Source organism: Elephas maximus, chromosome 4 (genome assembly GCF_024166365.1).
Source record: "Elephas maximus indicus isolate mEleMax1 chromosome 4, mEleMax1 primary haplotype, whole genome shotgun sequence".
NCBI classification, from domain to species: Eukaryota; Metazoa; Chordata; class Mammalia; order Proboscidea; family Elephantidae; genus Elephas; species Elephas maximus.
In genome coordinates, this window is record NC_064822.1 from 194,307,706 (window position 1) to 194,328,110 (window position 20,405).

At 42.9% G+C, this 20,405-nt stretch overlaps 1 pseudogene; it reads right to left on the reverse strand.

Annotated features, from left to right (window-relative positions):
* Positions 1-15,968: 15,968 nt before the first annotated feature.
* Positions 15,969-17,318, reverse strand: LOC126074785 (MAP kinase-activated protein kinase 5-like; annotated as a pseudogene).
* Positions 17,319-20,405: the final 3,087 nt, after the last annotated feature.

The following is a 20,405-nucleotide window of genomic DNA, read 5'->3' on the forward strand; positions in this document are numbered from 1 at the left end:
CTTCTTTGCTTTTGGTCCAGTCCAATTGAGCTGACCTTCCATGTATTGAGTGTTGTCTTTCCCTTCACCTAAAGCAGTTCTTATCTACTGATTAATCAATAAAAAAACCCTCTCCCACCCTCCCTCCCTCCCCCCCTCGTAACCACAAAAGTATGTGTTCTTCTCAGGTTTACTATTTCTCAAGATCTTATAATAGTGGTCTTATACAGTATTTGTCCTTTTGCCTCTGACTCATTTTGCTCAGCATAATGCCTTCCAGGTTCCTCCATGTTATGAAATGTTTCAGAGATTCGTCACTGTTCTTTATCGATGCGTAGTATTCCATTGTGTGAATATACCACAATTTATTTACCCATTCATCCGTTGATGGACACCTTGGTTGCTTCCAACTTTTTGCTATTGTAAACAGAGCTGCAATAAACATGGGTGTGCATATATCTGTTTGTATGAAGGCTCTTGTATCTCTAGGGTATATTCCGAGGAGTGGGATTTCTGGGTTGTATGGTAGTTCTATTTCTAACTGTTTAAGATAACGCCAGATAGATTTCCAAAGTGGTTGTACCATTTTACATTCCCACCAGCAGTGTATGAGAGTTCCAATCTCTCCGCAGCCTCTCCAACATTTATTATTTTGTGTTTTTTGGATTAATGCCAGCCTTGCTGGTGTGAGATGGAATCTCATCGTAGTTTTAATTTGCATTTCTCTAATGGCTAATGATCGAGAGCATTTTCTCATGTATCTGTTGGCTGCCTGAATATCTTCTTTAGAGAAATGTGTGTTCATATCCTTTGCCCACTTCTTGATTGGGTTGTTTGTCTTTTTGTGGTTGAGTTTTGACAGAATCATGTAGATTTTAGAGATCAGGCGCTGGTCGGAGATGTCATAGCTGAAAATTCTTTCCCAATCTGTAGGTGGTCTTTTTACTCTTTTGGTGAAGTCTTTAGATGAGCATAGGTGTTTGATTTTTAGGAGCTCCCAGTTATCGGGTTTGTCTTCATCATTTTTGGTAATGTTTTGTATTCTGTTTATACCTTGTATTAGGGCTCCTAGGGTTGTCCCAATTTTTTCTTCCATGATCTTTATCGTTTTAGTCTTTATGTTTAGGTCTTTGATCCACTTGGAGTTAGTTTTTGTGCATGGTGTGAGGTATGGGTCCTGTTTCATTTTTTTGCAAATGGATATCCAGTTATGCCAGCACCATTTGTTAAAAAGGCTGTCTTTTCCCCAGTTAATTGACACTGGTCCTTTGTCAAATATCAGCTGCTCATACGTGGATGGATCTATGTCTGGGTTCTCAATTCTGTTCCATTGGTCTATGTGTCTGTTGTTGTACCAATACCAGGCTGTTTTGACTACTGTGGCTGTATAATAGGTTCTGAAGTCAGGTAAGGTGAGGCCTCCCACTTTCTTCTTCTTTTTCAGTAGTGCTTTGCTTATCCGGGGCTTCTTTCCCTTCCATATGAAATTGGTGATTTGTTTCTCTATCCCCTTAAAATATGACATTGGAATTTGGATCGGAAGTGCGTTAAATGTATAGATGGCTTTTGGTAGAATAGACATTTTTACTATGTTAAGTCTTCCTATCCATGAGCAAGGTATGTTTTTCCACTTAAGTATGTCCTTTTGAATTTCTTGTAGTAGAGCTTTGTAGTTTTCTTTGTATAGGTCTTTTACATCCTTGGTAAGATTTATTCCTAAGTATCTTATCTTCTTGGGGGCTACCGTGAATGGTATTGATTTGGTTATTTCCTCTTCGGTGTTCTTTTTGTTGATGTAGAGGAATCCAAGTGATTTTTGTATGTTTATTTTATAACCTGAGACTCTGCCAAACTCTTCTATTAGTTTCAGTAGTTTTCTGGAGGATTCCTTAGGGTTTTCTGTGTATATAATCATGTCATCTGCAAATAGTGATAACTTTACTTCTTCCTTGCCAATCCGGATACCTTTTATTTCTTTGTCTAGCCTGATTGCCCTGGCTAAGACTTCCAACACGATGTTGAATAGGAGCGGTGATAAAGGGCATCCTTGTCTGGTTCCCGTTCTCAAGGGAAATGCTTTCAGGTTCTCTCCATTTAGAGTGATATTGGCTGTTGGCTTTGCATAGATGCCCTTTATTATGTTGAGGAATTTTCCTTCAATTCCTATTTTGGTAAGAGTTTTTATCATAAATGGGTGTTGGACTTTGTCAAATGCCTTTTCTGCATCAATTGATAAGATCATGTGGTTTTTGTCTTTTGTTTTATTTATGTGATGGATTACATTAATGGTTTTTCTGATATTAAACCAGCCTTGCATACCTGGTATAAATCCCACTTGATCAGGGTGAATTATTTTTTTGATGTGTTGTTGGATTCTATTGGCTAGAATTTTGTTGAGGATTTTTGCATCAATGTTCATGAGGGATATAGGTCTATAATTTTCTTTTTTTGTAATGTCTTTACCTGGTTTTGGTATCAGGGAGATGGTGGCTTCATAGAATGAGTTGGGTAGTATTCCGTCATTTTCTATGCTTTGGAATACCTTTAGTAGTAGTGGTGTTAACTCTTCTCTGAAAATTTGGTAGAACTCTGCAGTGAAGCCGTCCGGGCCAGGACTTTTTTTTGTTGGGAGTTTTTTGATTACCGTTTCAATCTCTTTTTTTGTTATGGGTCTATTTAGTTGTTCTGCTTCTGAATGTGTTAGTTTAGGTAGGTAGTGTTTTTCAAGGAATTCATCCATTTCTTCTAGGTTTTCAAATTTGTTAGAGTACAATTTTTCATAATAATCTGAAATGATTCTTTTAATTTCATTTGGTTCTGTTGTGATGTGGTCCTTCTCATTTCTTATTCGGGTTATTTGTTTCCTTTCCTGTATTTCTTTAGTCAGTCTAGCCAATGGTTTATCAATTTTGTTAATTTTTTCAAAGAACCAGCTTTTGGCTTTGTTAATTCTTTCAATTGTTTTTCTGTTCTCTAATTCATTTAGTTCAGCTCTAATTTTTATTATTTGTTTTCTTCTGGTGCCTGATGGATTCTTTTGTTGCTCACTTTCTATTTGTTCAAGTTGTAGGGACAGTTCTCTGATTTTGGCTCTTTCTTCTTTTTGTATGTGTGCATTTATTGATATAAATTGACCTCTGAGCACTGCTTTTGCTGTGTCCCAGAGGTTTTGATAGGAAGTATTTTCATTCTCGTTGCTGTCTATGAATTTCCTTATTCCCTCCTTGATGTCTTCTATAACCCAGTCTTTTTTCAGGAGGGTATTGTTCATTTTCCAAGTATTTGATTTCTTTTCCCTCGTTCTTCTGTTATTGATCTCTAGTTTTATTGCCTTGTGGTCTGAGAAGATGCTTTGTAATATTTCGATGTTTTGGACTCTGCAAAGGTTTGTTTTATGACCTAATATGTGGTCTATTCTAGAGAATGTTCCATGTGCGCTAGAAAAAAAAGTATATTTTGCAGCAGTTGGGTGGAGAGTTCTGTATAAGTCAATGAGGTCAAGTTGGTTGATTGTTGTAATTAGATCTTCCGTGTCTCTGTTGAGCTTCTTACTGGATGTCCTGTCCTTCTCCGAAAGGGGTGTGTTGAAGTCTCCTACTATAATTGTGGAGGTATCTATCTCGCTTTTCAGTTCTGTTAAAATTTGATTTATATATCTTGCAGCCCTGTCATTGGGTGCGTAAATATTTAATATGGTTATGTCTTCCTGATCAATTGTCCCTTTTATCATTATATAGTGTCCTTCTTTATCCTTTGTGGTGGATTTAAGTCTAAAGTCTATTTTGTCAGAAATTAATATTGCTACTCCTCTTCTTTTTTGCTTATTGTTTGCTTGATATACTTTTTTCCATCCTTTGAGTTTTAGTTTGTTTGTGTCTCTAAGTCTAAGGTGTGTCTCTTGTAGGCAGCATATAGATGGATCGTGTTTCTTTATCCAGTCTGTGACTCTCTGTCTCTTTATTGGTGCATTTAGTCCATTTACATTCAGGGTAATTATAGATAAATAAGTTTTTAGTGCTGTCATTTTGATGCCTTTTTATGTGTGTTGTTGACAATTTCATTTTTCCACATACTTTTTTGTGCTGAGGCGTTTTTCTTAGTAAATTGTGAGATCCTCACTTTCATAGTGTTTGACTTTATGTTAGTTGAGTCGTTACGTTTTTCTTGGTTTTTGTCTTGAGTTATAGAGTTGTTATACCTTTTTGTGGTTACCTCATTATATACCCCTATTTTTCTAAGTAAAAACCTAACTTGTATTGTTCTATATCGCCTTGTATCACTCTCCATATGGAAGTTCAATGCCTCCTGTATTTAGTCCCTCTTTTTGATTATTGTGATCTTTTACCTATTGACTTCCATGATTCCCTGTTATGTGTATTTTTTTTTTAATTAATCTTAATTTGTTTGTTTTTGTGATTTCCCTATTTGAGTTGATATCAGGACGTTCTGTTTTGTGACCTTGTGTTGTGCTGATATCTGATATTATTGGTTCTCTGACCAAACAATATCCTTTAGTATTTCTTGTAGCTTTGGTTTGGTTTTTGCAAATTCTCTAAACTTGTGTTTGTCTGTAAATATCTTAATTTCGCCTTCATATTTCAGAGAAAGTTTTGCTGGATATATGATCCTTGGTTGGCAGTTTTTCTCCTTCAGTGTTCTGTATATGTCGTCCCATTCCCTTCTTGCCTGCATGGTTTCTGCTGAGTAGTCAGAACATATTCTTATTGATTCTCCCTTGAAGGAAACCTTTCTTTTCTCCCTGGCTGCTTTTAAAATTTTCTGTTTATCTTTGGTTTTGGTGAGTTTGATGATAATATGTCTTGGTGTTTTTCTTTTTGGATCATTCTTAAATGGGGTTCGATGAGCATCTTGGATAGATATCCTTTCGTCTTTCATGATGTCAGGGAAGTTTTCTGTCAGAAGTTCTTCAACTATTTTCTCTGTGTTTTCTGTCCCCCCTCCCTGTTCTGGGACTCCAATCACCCGCAGGTTATCCTTCTTGATAGAGTCCCACATAATTCTTAGGGTTTCTTCATTTTTTTTAATTCTTTTATCTGATTTTTTTTCAGCTATGTTGGTGTTGATTCCCTGGTCCTCCAGATGTCCCAGTCTGCATTCTAATTGCTCGAGTCTGCTCCTCTGACTTCCTAGTGTGTTGTCTAATTCTGTTATTTTATTGTTAATCTTTTGGATTTCTACATGTTGTCTCTCTATGGATTCTTGCAACTTATTAATTTTTCCAGTATGTTCTTGAATAATCTTTTTGAGTTCTTCAACAGTTTTATCAGTGTGTTCCTTGGCTTTTTCTGCAGATATCCTAATTTCATTTGTGATATCATTAAGCATTCTGTAAATTAGTTTTTTATATTCTGTATCTGATAATTCCAAAATTGTATCTTCATTTGGGAAAGATTTTGATTCTTTTGTTTGGGGAGTTGGAGAAGCTGTCACGGTCTGCTTCTTTAAGTGGTTTGATATGGATTGTTGTCTCCGAGCCATCACTGGGAAACTAGTTTTTCCAGAAAATCCGCTAAAAAAAACTGCAGTCAGATCCCTATCAGAGTTCTCCCTCTGGCTCAGGCTATTCAGATGTTAATGAAGCCGCCTGGGGAGGGTGGGGGAGGGAACAGAGAGATAGGAGAGTAGCACCTCAGAATATAGCCAGAGTTGCTTGTCTTGCTTGGAATGACTATTATATCTGAGATTCCCGCGGGCGCGTCGCCTATGTGTGCTGTCTGTGTGGAGATTGCCCCCGGGGGGTCTGGCCCGCTGGAGTCACGGTCAGATCCTCCGCTTCCAGCCCCACGCCCAGCGTCAAGGCTCCCCTACTGGGACGGTGCACTCTCGACTCCAAAATCAGTCGCTGCCTCCCGGGGACTTCTCGTCCCTCCAGCCGCGTGGCCGTGCCGCCCCCGTGAACCAGGTGGGCCCCCTCCCGGGGTTAGTTCAGATTGGTGGAGTAGCTCCCCGTGCTTGTGCCACGACCGAGTGTCCCGGCTGGAACGCTGTTCTCCCCGCTCCAATACCAGTCGCTGGCTCCCGGGGACTTCTCCTACCGGCTGCGTCCCACGCCGCCCGCGCGACCCGGATGGTCACCTTCCCGGGGTTAGTTCAGGGGGTGGAGCAACTCTCCGTGTTTATGGCGTACCTGCGTGCAGTCCAAATCCCTGTGGGACGGTTCCCCGGCTCGGATGCTGCTCTTTCTGCTCCAAGATCAGTCACTGCCTCCCGGGGACTTCTCCTAACGGCTGCGTCCCACGCCGCCCGTGGAACCGGCTAGTCCCCCTCCCGGGGTTAGTTCAGGGGGGTGGAGCAGGTCTCTGTGCTTGTGCCGTACCTGACTGGTATGCTGGCTCCAGGCTCTGGAAACAACCGCTGCTTCCCCGTATTAGTTCGTTCTCCGTCTCTAAATCTGTGTTTGTTGTTCAGGGTTCGTAGATTGTTATGTATGTGATCGATTCACTTGTTTTTCCGTGTCTTTGTTGTAAGAGGGATCCGAGGTAGCGTCTGCCTAGTCCGCCATCTTGGCTCCGCCTCAGAAAAATAAAATATCTTAAGTGGACAACTGGACTTGACAACTTAAGTCCCCCTCAGAGGGGCAGCCACGTGTATTCATAATGGTCCCAGCCTTCTGTGAAGGGGGGTTTCCTGTCCTGGTTAGCATCACCTCTGGCTCAACTGCAGACTGATAGGCACACATAGGACAGGAGAGAGCTGCCTGGGGTGCTCCCAGCACAATCCCAGGCTTCATTTCTGAGTTGGGTCATGGCTGTCCCTGAGAAGAGCCTGGGAAGGGTGGACTGACCCCTTAGGAAGCAGGTTGGGCCATCTTGATTCCCAGGAGACCAGCTGCTCCCCCAGGAGATGTATGCTTATCCAGGGGCTCAGGCACCCGATGCCCAGGTGTGACGTCCCAACCACAGTGCCTTTGTACTGCCAGCTGCCCCAGAAAAAGGGATGCTGAAATGCCTCCACTGCCACCCGAGAACCAAGGAGGAGATTCAAGGGCAGCACCTAGGGAGAGGGGAGCAGACTTCCTGAAAATCATTCACACCCATTAAACTGCATTTTATGCCACTGAAGTCTAAGTCCGGCCTTCCCTGGAAGGTGAATCATGGAAGGCTTAATACTCAGGGACTTTGGTTAATTAATCCAACTAATACCACACTATGTCACCATATGTGGGGACTGTAAACCCCAATTAGGCAGGTCTCCACACTTAGTCCACATTCCAAGAGGGGGTGTCTATGTATGCAGTATAGCCTTGGTGGTGCTGTGGTTAACTGCTTGGCTGCTAACTAAAAGGCTGACAGTTTGAACCCAGTGGCCACTCCATGGGAGAAAGATGTGGCAGTCTGCTTCCATAAAGATGTACAGTCTTGGAAACCCTATAGGGGCAGTTCTACTCTGTCCTGTGGCGTCACCATGATTCTGAATCAACTGGACAGCAGTTGGTTTGGTATGTATGAAGTTGGCCAGGAGAGAATAGATGAAGTGATACACAGAAGAAGGCGGGACTAACCTGATCCTCAGTAAGTAAAGGCCTTCATGAGGTGGGTCTTGAAGGTTCAATAGGAGTTTACAAAACAGATTACGGGGGCGAAGATTTCCGGAAAGCAGGAACAACAAGGGAAACATCTAGGGTCATTGAGAGGACAGAGCAAGTTCGAGAAGGTTGACAAGTTCTTTGTCTTTGTCATTGCAGAGGGGTGTGCCTGGAGGGGTGGGACAGAAGAGGCTGTAGAGACCCCGTTAGGTAAAGAAAAGCACAGGCAGAAAAGGCAGAGGCTCAGGGTTACAGACCCCAGCTTCCTGGATGTGCCGGAGACAGGATGCAGGTCTGACACTGCTGCCCTAATGGGTGGTTCCCCACGCTGGGTTTCCTGGAGACACCAGGACCCACAGTGCACATTTCACATCCTCCCTGTTCCTCTGTGCAGCTTCCCTGTGCTGGATTCTTGGAGACACCAGGATCCACAGTGCACACTTCACATCCTCGCTGTCCTATTACGCGGCTTCCCCTTGCTGGGTTCCTGAAGATAGCATGACCACAGTGCACACTTTCCATGCTTGCTATCTTACTGTGCAGCTTCCCTGTGCTGGGTTTCCTGGAGACACCAGGACCCACTCTGTGTACTTTCTATGCTCAGCTTTGGACCCCTGGAGGGCTCAGCACTTCTGCATTAAGTGCACCCACCATAATTCAGAGTTTCCTGTGGCCTATTACTTTTAAACATCTGCTTGGCTAAGGGAAATCTCAGCTTCCCACTCCCTGCAGACTGACGCCCGAAGCTTCTGCCATTTCTCCAGCACCAACAGATGAGGGTGTCAACATCCCTTGCCAAAGTCTCTAAACACATTTAAAAGTGAAGACCCCACAGAACTCTTCATGTTTCCAGAATTCCAGTACAATATTTAACGTGTTGAAAATCAGATGGAATTCTAGCTTTTTTGGGAACGATGAACATGGAGGGGCCTTGCAATCAACAGTGAGGCTTGAGGCTGGTGTTCATCTGCATGTCACAGAGATGGGAAGGGCAGTGCTGCCTGTTGTTGAGAAAGCACCAGGACTTCTCGGCTGGTCTGGGCTGGGAGGGCTGGTGCCAATGAATTCTAGAGCTGGGGAGAGAATCCAGGAAGGGTTCTCAGCCCACAGCTCATGTGCCCACTGCCAAGGAGGGGGCTGGCCAGAGATGGTCTCCAAAGTGGTCCTTTGTGGAAGAGTTCAGAGCTGGAGGAACCTCAGACATGGCAGATGCCTAGTGATTCCCCAGATTTCTGTGCTGACCGCTGGCACCTTCCTCCAACAGACATGAAGGAGAAATGGGGACATGCATGTAAGCAGTGACAGGTGGGCAGCAACAGGTGAGCAGTGACAGGTGAGCAGTAACAGGTGGGCAGTAACAGCTGAGTAGTGACAGATGGGCTGTGACAGGTGGGTGGTGACAGGTGATCAGTGACAGGTAGATGGTGACAAGTAGGCGGTGACAGGTGGGCAGTGACAGGTAGACAGTGGCAGGTAGGCAGGGACAGGTGGGGCAGTGACAGGTGAACAGTGACAGGTGGGCAGGGGGAGGTGGGCAGGGACAGGTGAGAAGTGACAGTTGAGCAGTGATAAGTGGGGCAGTGACAGGTGAGCAGTGACAGGTGAGCAGTGACAGGAGGGGCAGTGACAGGTGGGTGGTGACAGGTGGGCCAAAGGTCAACAGTGGTTTCACCTGGAAATTAGATCTCTTCTCTTTGTTCCAGATCAAGTAATGCCTGGAGGAGAGCTAAAATGTAGTTTTAAAAACACCCTCCCAATTCAGTTTGCTAGATTTCTTCTTGTTAGCAGTTGTTGAGTTGCCCCTGACACATGGTGACCCCAAGCACAACCAAGAAAACACTGCATGGTCCTGGGCCATGCCCATGATGGGCTGCGGATTGGAGCTTTGTGATCCATGGGGTTTTCATTGGCTGACAGGCAGGTGGTAGCTGTGCACGGAATTAACCTAGGTCTCCTGGATGGAAATAAGAACCCCATCACTGAGCCACCCAATGCCCCTAAAGTAATTGCCCTGGAACACACACCTTTTACGAGTGACTCATCACACTGCAGGGTACCCTTTCTGTGTCATGCAAAGAGATGGCGGCTGTGCCAAGGTGAGATGGTGGTTGTACAGAGGTGAGATGGCAGGGACCCCTGGTCTGGAGAAGATTGCAGGCCACCGTGTCAGACTGGCAAGGTGCCCTCAGCTCACCTGGCTCTCAAATACCCGCGACTCAGATAAGAACCTTTAAATGAGGTACAACTTGCAAGAATGAACAAGGGCTCCCATCCAAGGATGGGCCACATGCCAGGGATCAGGGAAGTTTAGGTCCCTAAGGAGCTTTCTCTGACTGGAAACGCCATTCTCAAGGACCTGTTCCTTTATTCATGAAGTGCAGTCTGGTCACTGGATTGTACTCTCACACATGCCATGTGGGTTACCATCACTGCCACGTGCTAACATACTTTCTTCTGTGAAGTGTGAAAAAAAGACAAAAACAGTTGCCATCAAGTTGGCTCTGACTCCTGGCTGTCCCGTGTGTGTCAGAGAAGAGCTGGGCTCCATAGGGTCTTGATGGCTGATATTTTGGAAGCAGATTGCTGGAACTTTCCTCCGAGGTGCCTCTGAGTGGAGTACAACCTTCAACCTTTCAGTTCAAAGCATTTAACTGTTCACACCAGTCATGTTAATCTTTCCAGTCCCTAATCCAGGATATAGATTTTTTTTTTTTAACCGAATATGATCATAAAACAAAAGTTTACTCAGGGTTTTCTTAACCACAACAGGAATAGGGTGGTTACTGAAAAAGACTGTATATCACAGTTCCCTACCTTTTAAAATCATCTTTATTGTTGCATGGTTTCAATACACTAGTGGTTACAGCAGATAAACCTACCGTCACATTTTCTGCCCCTGCTGGTGCATTGGCAGCGTCTGAGGCCCTTTAGTACATCGTGCTGTTGGGGATACTGGTGCAACTGCCTAAAAAACAAAAACGTGGCTTTGCCCTGCTTTTGAGTGTGGAAAGACACGGTATGAGGAGATGCTTCTCGGAGGAATGATTCTATGAGGCTTTTGTGTCTTTTGGGTTCTGTACAGCGAGATAAGTCTTGCAAGTATGGTCACTATTTCCTTTGTGTCACTGGGAAGGTATGGTTACCGGCATCCGGAAATATTCAAGTATATGAGTTATTTTGGGGGTGAAAACTGTTTGTGATGCACTTCATGGAGCATGTTTATTTGGTATTTTGTGTGTATTTTTGGAAAGTTGAGTAAGACAGTTTATGGCTCAGGTGTACTGAAGCTTAATATGTATTAATCTTCTGACTGTTTCATATTTTGGAACTATATTTTCAAGTATGTATCCTGTCAGTAATGTAGGCTAGGGGCATTTTTTACTGGTCTCTCTGTCTCTCTCTCTGTGTCTGTCTGTCTCTCTTTTGCTCGCTCTCTTTCTCTCTCTCTGTTGTATAATATTTGGATTTTAACACATGGGTAGTGTTGTGTGACCACCATCACAATCAGGGTACAGAACAGTTCCTTCACCCCCAAAACCTCCTCGATGCTGCCCCTGGGTAGTCAAACCCTGCCACACCCTAACCCCTGGTAACTACTGAACGTTCTTCGTCATCACAGTTTAGTATTTGAAATGTCAACTTAGCGAGACTTTTTATTTTCACATAGCGTGAGGCCTCAGAGATTCATCCAAATGTGTGTATCAGCTGTTTCTTTCTCTTGATTTCTAAGTAGTATTCCTTTGTGTAGATGTACATTTTGGCATTTATCCATTGTGGTATACTTGTATTGTTTCTCGTTCTTTGTAGTTATGAATGCATAGAGCTGTTATAAACATTCACGTACGGGTTTCTGTGTGAATGTCAGTAGTCATTTTTCTAGAGTAAATACCTAGGAGTGGGATTCCTCAGTTCTGTAGTATGGAATGCTGGTGGCGCAGTGGTTAAGAGCATGGCTGCCAACTAAAAGCTCGGCAGTTCAGAAACCCTATGGGGTAGTTCTACTCTGTCCTATAGGGTCGCTATGGGTTGGAGTCGACTCAGCAGCAATGAGCTTGTTTGTTTATAGTAAGTATATTTTTAACTGTAATAGAAACAACTGATCTATTTTCTACAGTGTCTGTACAGTTTCGCCTTCCCACCAGCAACAATGCAGGAGAAGTGCGCTTGGTCCACATCCTCACTAAAACGGGCTGTGACTGTCACGTCCCATTCCGATAGGTGAGCAGAGATACAGTGCTGTGGTTTTCTGTCGCCTTTCTCTGATGGCGAAGGATGTCAAACACCCTTTCTTGTGCTTATTTGCTGTTCTCTTCTGTGAAGTATCTGTTCAAGTTGCTTGCCCATTTAACACGTTGGGCTATTGTTTAATTACTACTGAGTTTTGAGCGTTCTTTATAGATCTTGCATGAAGTCCTTCATCAAATACACGGTCTGCAACACTGTCTCCATCTTGCACTGCGGGTTTTCATTCTCACAACTGTGTGATTTTCAGTGTGAAATATTTAATTTTGATGAAATCCAATTTATCATTTTTTTCTTTTAAGGATTGTGCTTTTGGCTCCGTATCTAAGTCCTTTTCCCTAATCCCAGGTCATAAGGGTTTTTCTTCTTAAAGATCTATAGATTTATGTTTAGATCTATGATCCATTTTGAGTATAAGTTGTGAAGTTTAGGTTGAGCCTAATTTTTTTTTAACATGTGGCTGCCCAATTTGTTGAAAAGGCTCTCTGTTCTCCATTGTATTGGCTTTGCAACTTGTCAAAAATCATGTGATCTATTTTTGACCTCCGTTGTGTTTTCTTGTTCACTGTGTCTGTTCCTTCACCAATATCACACTGTCTTGATACTGTAGCTTTATACCAAACACCGAGCCCATTGCTGTCAAGTCAATTCCAACTCATAGCGACCCCACAGGACAGAGTAGAACTGCGCTATAAGGTTTCCAAGGAACAGCTGGTGCATTCCAACTGCCAACCTTTTGGTTAGCAGTTGAGCTCTTAACCACTGCGCCACCAGAGCTCTGAAGCTTTATAATAACTCTTCAAATCAGATGCTGGTAGTCCTTTAACCTTTTTCTTTTTCAAAACCATTTTGCCTGTCCTAGTTCCTTGGCATTTGCATATACATTTTAGAATTGGCTTGTCTATATCAACAAAAAGTCCTGCTAGGATTTAGGCAGGAATTGTCTAAATCCGTACATCAATTAAATATATAGACTCTTCCAGCTCAGGGACGTGGGATGTCTCTGCATTTACTTAGGTCTCCTTTGTAAAAGAGGAAGACCCTCACAAGACGGATTGACACAGTGGCTGCAACAATGGGCTTGAGCATAACAATGATTGTGAGGATGGTGCAGGACTGGGTAGTGTTTCGTTCCGTTGTGCATAGAGTCTCTATGAGTCGGAACCGGCTCCACAGCACCTAAGAACAGCAACGACAACCTTTGATTTATTTCACTGGTGTTTTGTAGTTTTCAATACACAGATCCTACACATCTTTTGCTAGTTTTACACCTAAGTGTTTCCTTTTTTGTGAAGCAGGTATAAATTGTATTAACAAAAAATTGGCACAGAAGTCTTTGATTTCTTTCCTCCGTGTTTTGTAGTTTTAAATACAGATCTTACACATGTTTTGCTAGTTTTACACCTAAGTATTTTATTTTTTGTGCAGCCCTTATAAATTGTATTTTTAGTTTCTAGTTGTTCACTGCCAGCATATAGAAATATGATTAATCAGTTTTTCATCAGTCTTCTGGCCTGTAACTTTGCTAATCTCACTTATTAGTTCCAAGAGCATTTCCGTAGAGTCTATAGGGCATCCTACATAGACAATCGTATTATCTGTAAAACGGGAAATTTTGTTTTAATTTTTCCTTTCAAATCTGTTTGTATTTCTTTTTCTTTTTTTGGCCCTGTTGGACTGGCTAGGACTCCCCTTGTGATGCTGAATAGCAGCGGTAAGAGTGTTGCCACGCGCCTAACCTTAGAGGAGGGGCATTACGCCTTCCACCGCGGAAGTGCCAGCTCTAGGCTTTTTGTAGACGCCCCTTAGGAAGCTGAGGGAGAGCCCTTCTCTTTCTGGTTTGCTGAGCTTTTTTTTTTTTTAATTATAAACTGATGTTGAAATATGTCAAATGTTTTTTCTACATCTATTTGTAATGATTTTTTTAGTCTCTTAACATGGTGGATTACATTGATTCACGTTCAAACATTGAAACAGCTTTGCATTCTCAGAGTAAAATCCACTCGATCATAAACCATTACTAATTTTGTATATAACTTGATTTGATTAGCTAGTATTTTTATATTTTATTGAGGGTTTTTTGCCTCTATGTCAATAAAAGACATATTGATTTATAGGGTTTTTTTAGTTTAGTTTGTTCTGTTTGTTTGTCCTGTGTTTGTGTGGTTTTGGTATCCTGGTAAAGTCGGCCCCATAAAATAAAGGTTTGCGCCACAAAGGACCACTCTACTTAGAATTAATAGTCCACCAGTTCATGCAGAATGTAGAAATATTACCTCCCCTCCACGTAGGTCCTTTTAACTTCTGCTTTTCTTGTTATAGTTGCTATATGAGTTACATCTACTCACATTGAAAACACTGCCAGGTAAGGCTGTAACTGTTCTTTCAGCTATCATGCGTATTTTGAATAATTAAGAGAAAAAAAATGCCTCTTATATTTCCAAGATATTTCTGATGTCCCAAGTTTCCCTCTGGCATCCATTCCTTTCCATCTGAAGGACTTCCTCTAGCATTTCTTATGGAGAAGGACTGCTGGTAATGAGTTCTTTTTGTTTCCCTTCATCTGAGAATGGCTTTTCTTCAACTTTATTTCTGGAAGAGACAGAGAGAGACAGAGAGAGAGGAGACAGAGAGAAAGAGAGATAGGAAGCAAGGGGTTCACCCCATGCTCTTGGCATTAGCACTCTGTGGTTGAAAGAAGGCTTTCCTCTCTCAGAAGTTTCAACACCTTCTTGACTGCCCCACAATTGCTGGGCCACAGCAGCTGCCACCATGAGGTTGCCTGCTAGTTGGGTTGGAATAGAACGGGAAAGGAAAGATCTGTGGGCTTCCTCCACTCTAGACCATGGGGGCCCTCTTTCCTGATGCTTCAGCTAGTGAGACAGGCCTTCCTTTGGAGCTCCTTCTCCTTCTGCTCAGGCCGATGGCCCCAGAGAAAATGAGAGTGGTGAACTCTCCACTGGGTTGGTGGTCCTCCAAATTCTGGTCTCCTTCCCCAACGGGCCTGTCACCATTTACCTTTCTGGGTCCTCGGACAGCTGTTCCCTGTGTTCTGTCCAGGACATAGTCTTCTGTTCAGTTGACGGAGAAAGTGGAGAGTCTTATTCCATATTTCCCGGAACCAGGAGCTCCAGAAATGGGTAATTCTGATGTAGTCGAATTCATCCTATTTTTCCTTCTTATGGCTTAAGCTTTTGGAGATACTTATATAAAGCAGGTTTTTCCCATCCCTACATTGCACATGGAGTCCCTGGGTGGTCCAAACTGTTATTGAGCTCCACTACTAACCAAAAAGTTGGCGGTTCAAGCCCACCTAGAAGGTGCCTCATAAGAAAGGCCTGATGACCTACTTCTGAAAAATTAGCCATTGAAAACCCTATGGAACACAGTTCTACTCTGACACACATGGGCTCTCCATGAGTCAGAATTAACTCAATGGTGAGTGTAAGGGGTACTGGTACACTGCACACATTTTTCTATAAGTTTTATAGTTTCACCTTCCATATTACACTTTAATCTTCATGGATTTAACCCTTGTGTATGTAGAGAAGCAGAGTTTCAGGGTTTTTTTTTTTTTTTTTTTTTCCAGAAGGGAAATGTTTTTTTTCTCTCTCTTTCTCTCCCTTCCTTCCTTCCTTCCTTCCTTCCTTCCTTCCTTCCTTCCTTCCTTCCTTCCTTCCTTCCTTCCTTCCTTCCTTCCTTCCTTCCTTCCTTCCTTCCTTCCTTCCTTCCTTCCTTCCTTCCTTCCTTCCTTCCTTCCTTCCTTCCTTCCTTCCTTCCTTCCTTCCTTCCTTCCTTCCTTCCTTCCTTCCTTCCTTCCTTCCTTCCTTCCTTCCTTCCTTCCTTCCTTCCTTCCTCTTTCTTTCTTTGTTTTTTCTTAATCTGAGTTTTTACTGAGCAGAAAGATCACTATAGTTTGTCCTTTGTCTATCCCTTGAAACTGGTTTTTGTATACTTTATTATACATAAAATAATCTTGCTTGTCAAACTTACAAACATGACTAAATAGTCCTAAAGTAATAGGATATCTCAAGGAACTGAGCTTTCCCTAAAAACAAACTACTAGGGAAACCTGTCTCTAAATCTATACAGCATTTTTAAGCACTTGGAAATGATCATTTATTCATTTACATAAAAATTACTTCGTTTGTCAAACAATACAATTTCAGATTGTAAAAAAAAAAAAAGGTTGAAGCTATTGTTATTGGGGTTCATGGGGCATGGTTTGCACTTCAATCACTTGCTTCACAATTTCTGCCAGGTTAGCCCGTCTGCTTTCCCTGTGAATCCACCACCATGCCAGCTGAAGATTTGCAGAGTATGTCTTAGGAGTTTGCGTTCCAGGTCATACTTCTAAGCCTCCTGCATCACTGCATTCAGCTTCTTGTCTCTGTTTTTTCCAGCCTGGGAGAGAATACACTGAACGATCGCAGCCCAGGCTTTTCCAAGACAGCGTTTGAATGCTGGCTCCATCCTCACAGTGGCGGATGTAAACACTGTCCTTTGGCTTGGTGCTGAGTAACTTCCTCTTTCTCAGAATGGGTTGTTCACAGACTGCTGAGTTCGAGGCTGACTTTCAGATCCTCCATGCTCACATCGGCCAACGGTTCTGCATCAGCCTTTGCATTCCCGCAGCCACCGCCTCATCCGTCATCCGTTGAGCAGGAGCAGCACAACATCCCGGCCTCCTTTGAGGTGAGCCTGGTGTGGGCTTACCCTCCCTCCATCGGAGCCTCTCTTCTAATTTGGCCTTCAGGAGCTTTCTTACAGCATCTTTGGCTATCTCTGAGATCTAGCTCCTCTCTTCCTCTGGGAACTCGAAGCTGCCTGTCAGGATCTTTCTCCACATATCCTTTGGGATCGTCTGGCTATGGTGTTTGGAGTAAAAAGAAGGGTATCCGCACAGCATCACACAGACAATCACCTCTAGGGACCACAAGTCACAGCTTTTGTGATAAGTGTAGGGTGTTGGCAAGGTAGGGAAAGTGCCAGACCTCTCTTTCTGATGCCTTCCCTGTGCCTCTACAACCTGAGGTGCCACATAATAAGGGGTAAACTGGGGTGTCGCCAGATCACCGTGGTCAATTTTGACACATCCAAAGTCATACAACTGCACTAGGGCAACCCAAGTGTTATCCTTGAAGATGGGATTTTCAGGCTCACTACCTCCGTGCGTGATGTCCATCAAGTGGCAGGGCTATAGAGCCAGGGCTAGCTGCTTTCTTACTTGGCTGCTGCTTCTCTGTTAAGTGATGGAGCTGGCTGCTTCTGTGAAATAGCTCTGCTTTCCATCATCTCCATCACAATTAAGAGGCGAGCCCTGGAACAAACACTTCAATAGTCCGAACTACTATTGGGTGTGAGGCACACATCACCTGCAGGCATACCTCATTTCCAGCTTCTGGACCATCAAGAAGGATTTTCTGTGCAAACTGTTCTTGGGTAGATTTCTTCACATAGGCTCTAACTGGAGCACTAATTCCAGCTCCCAGCCTCTGAGTCCAATGGAGGTTTCTTTGATGGTTTTTTCCATCTCACTCTCCTCCAGCATGCTCCACTGGGCCCCCATGAACAGAAGCAGGGGAAGCTGCCTGATGCCAGTGCAGCCAAGGAAGCTAAGGCCTAGGCGATTGAGCCTGTGGGTTTCAGGCAGAGAGGAAGCAGCTGCCTGTGGGGACCAGCAGGGAAGATGGCCACAGCAAAGCTTGGCTTCAGCATGCATCTCTGGGCTGGGACTGGGGAACTTGTTCCTTCACTGCCACTACCAATAATCCACCACTTACCCATTGTTTTTTTCTTTTCTTCTATAAACATTTATTCAGAAAAGTATGCAAATCCTGAATGTAAGTTTGCTGAATGCTCGTAAAATTAACAAATAAGGCACTGTTTTTTTTTTTTTATTAGCTTGTACCCATGTCAAGAAAAATACCATTATCAGCTCCCCAAAGACCTCCCTGCTTGTCTTCCATTCTTTCCCTCCTGCTTTAGGGTAACCAGCATCCTTCCTGACTTCTCACTCAGTGGACTAGGCTTTGCCTCATCTTGGAATTTCTGTAGTGGAGTCATATTCTCTTGGATCTTGCTCATTCTGCTCAACATTACGTTTTCGAGATTCATTCCTTCGTGACTCATTTATCCTCATTGCTATATCATACTCCACTGGGAGATTAGACCACAACGTATCCATTCTGCTGCTGATGGGCACTTGGGTGAGTTCCAGGTTCTTGTTTGTAATGCTGCTGAGCACTCTTAGGTGTCCTTTGATGGATAAGCATACGTTTCTGTTGGCTGTATTCTAGGTGCGGAGCCGCTGAGTCAGAGGGTGGGCATCCGTTCAGCGGTAGTAGACATTCTCCTTTTTTTAGTCTTTGTCCCAGTGCCTCATCTCACCAGTGCAGTGTGCAAGTTCTGCTTGCTCCTCAGCTTCTCCACATGTGACCTTTCTGTCCCTTTCTTTTCAGGCTTTCTGCTGGGAATTTTCACAGGCTCAGGAGTCACTTAGCTCCACCTTGACCTGAGAGCCGGTGCCTGTCTGTGTCCAGAGCCGTCTTTGAGCCTTCGGTTCTCCTCTGGCCTCTGCTGCCTATTTCTCCCCAGGGCCACACTGCTTTTGTTATGTTAATTATTTTTATGACTTTGTCATTTGACATAATGCCATTTAGGTGTGCAACCCATGTTGACAGTTATTTTAGTAGAATTGCCTCAGCTGCTTGTGTGGATTTCACATATATTTTTTAATGGTTTTGAATGATTTTGTTGAGCTCCCCCAAAAATCCAGCTGAAAATTTTTGAATGGAACTGCACTGAAGATATGTTATGCCCTAGGAGCCTGGATGAGGCAAATGGTTTAGGATTGGCTGCTAACTTAAAGGTTGATGGCTCAAACCTTCCCAGCGACCCCAAAGAAGAACGGCCTGGCAAGCTGCTTCCATAAAGATTACAGCCAAGAAAACCCTCTGGAGCAGTTCTACCCTGTAACACGTGGGTCTCCAAGAGTCGGAATCCACTGGACTGCAATGGATCTCATTCTTTTTTTTTTTTTTTCGGAATGAAAATTTTAAAAATTCTTCATAAAGATCTTGTGCATTGTTTGTTAGAGTGATTTATCGAAAGTGAATCATTTGTGTTGTTTTAGGAAATTATTGTTTGTTGTTTTGTATTTATATTCTAGTTGGGTGCTGCTAGTACAGTCATCCACAGTTGGGTCATGCTAATTTGATCTTGGATCTGACAATCTCGTGGAATTCTGCCATCAGTTCTATAATTTTGTCTATTGTTCCTGTTGGGATTCTATGTATTTTGGGAGCCCTGGTGGCTCAGTGGTTAAGAGCTCCACCGCCAAGCAAGAGGTTGGCATTTCGAATACACCAGCTGCTCTGTAATGGATTGAATTGTGTCCCCCAAAATTATGTGTTAACTTGGTTAGGCCGTGTGTGGTTGTCCTCCATTTTGTGATTTTCCTATGTGTTATAAATCGTAATCTCTGCCTGTGGTTAAAGAGGATTAGGGTGGGATGTAACACCCTTTCTCAGGCCACAACCCTGATCCAATGTAAAGGGAGCTTCCCTGGGGTGTGGCCTGCACCACCTTTTATCTCTCAGGAGATAAAAGGAAAGGGAAGCCAGCAGAGAGCTGGGGACCTCATACTACTAAGAAAGCAGCGCCGAGAGCAGAGCATATCATTTAGATCTGAGGCTCCTGTGCTGAGATGCAACCAGACCAAGGGAAGACTGATGACGAGGAACTTCCTCCAGAGCCAACAGAGAGAGAAAGCCTTCCCCTGGATCCGGTGCCTGAATCTGGACTTCTAGCCTACTGAACTGTGAGAAAATTAACCTCTCTTTGTTAAAGTCATCCACTTGTGGTATTTCTGTTATAGCAGCACTGGATGACTAAGACATGCTCCTTGGAAACCCCATGGGGCAGTTCTACTCTGTCCTATAGGGTTGCTACAGGTTTTTTTTGTCTTAATCAAGCCTTCTCTTTCTCTTGTTACAAGTTCATCACTTGCTGTTTTTCCAAAAAATATACTTCATCTTGTGTTCCCAATTCATTGACATGAACAGGTTTGGGGAAATACTATTATATTTCACTTTTGCTTGTTTTTGTCATCCTCTCTTTTATTCTGATTTTTAATGTCATTTTATCTTCCTTTTTTCCTCCCTTCATCTTGATCAAAGCTATCTTGCTAATATTTTCAGACATACTTCCTGAAGTATTTTTCATTTATTATTCCCAATTCTGTTGCTTTCTGAACTTTTGTATTTTCTTTGTTCTTTGCAGCGCAGTTGGGTGGGTGGAATTATCTTTGTTTTTTTTTAAAATAACTTTCTGATTTAAAGACTTAGCTTCCTTTAAATTTTTTTTTCCTAATAAATGTGTTTTGAGTCATACATCTTATGGTGCTTTAGCTATATCTACAAATGAGTGTAATATTTTCAAGTTCATTCTGTTCTAAGTTCTTCAAAATTTTCTTACAATTTTATTTTTAGCCCAAAGTATATTGAATTGCCTGTTAGGTTCCAATGAGATTTTTAATGATGTGTTAAAAATAATAGTTTCTAATTTTGCTGCAAAAGACCTCTTTAAAGTTTTAAAAAGCAAGGATGTCACTTGGATGACTAAGGTACGTCTGACC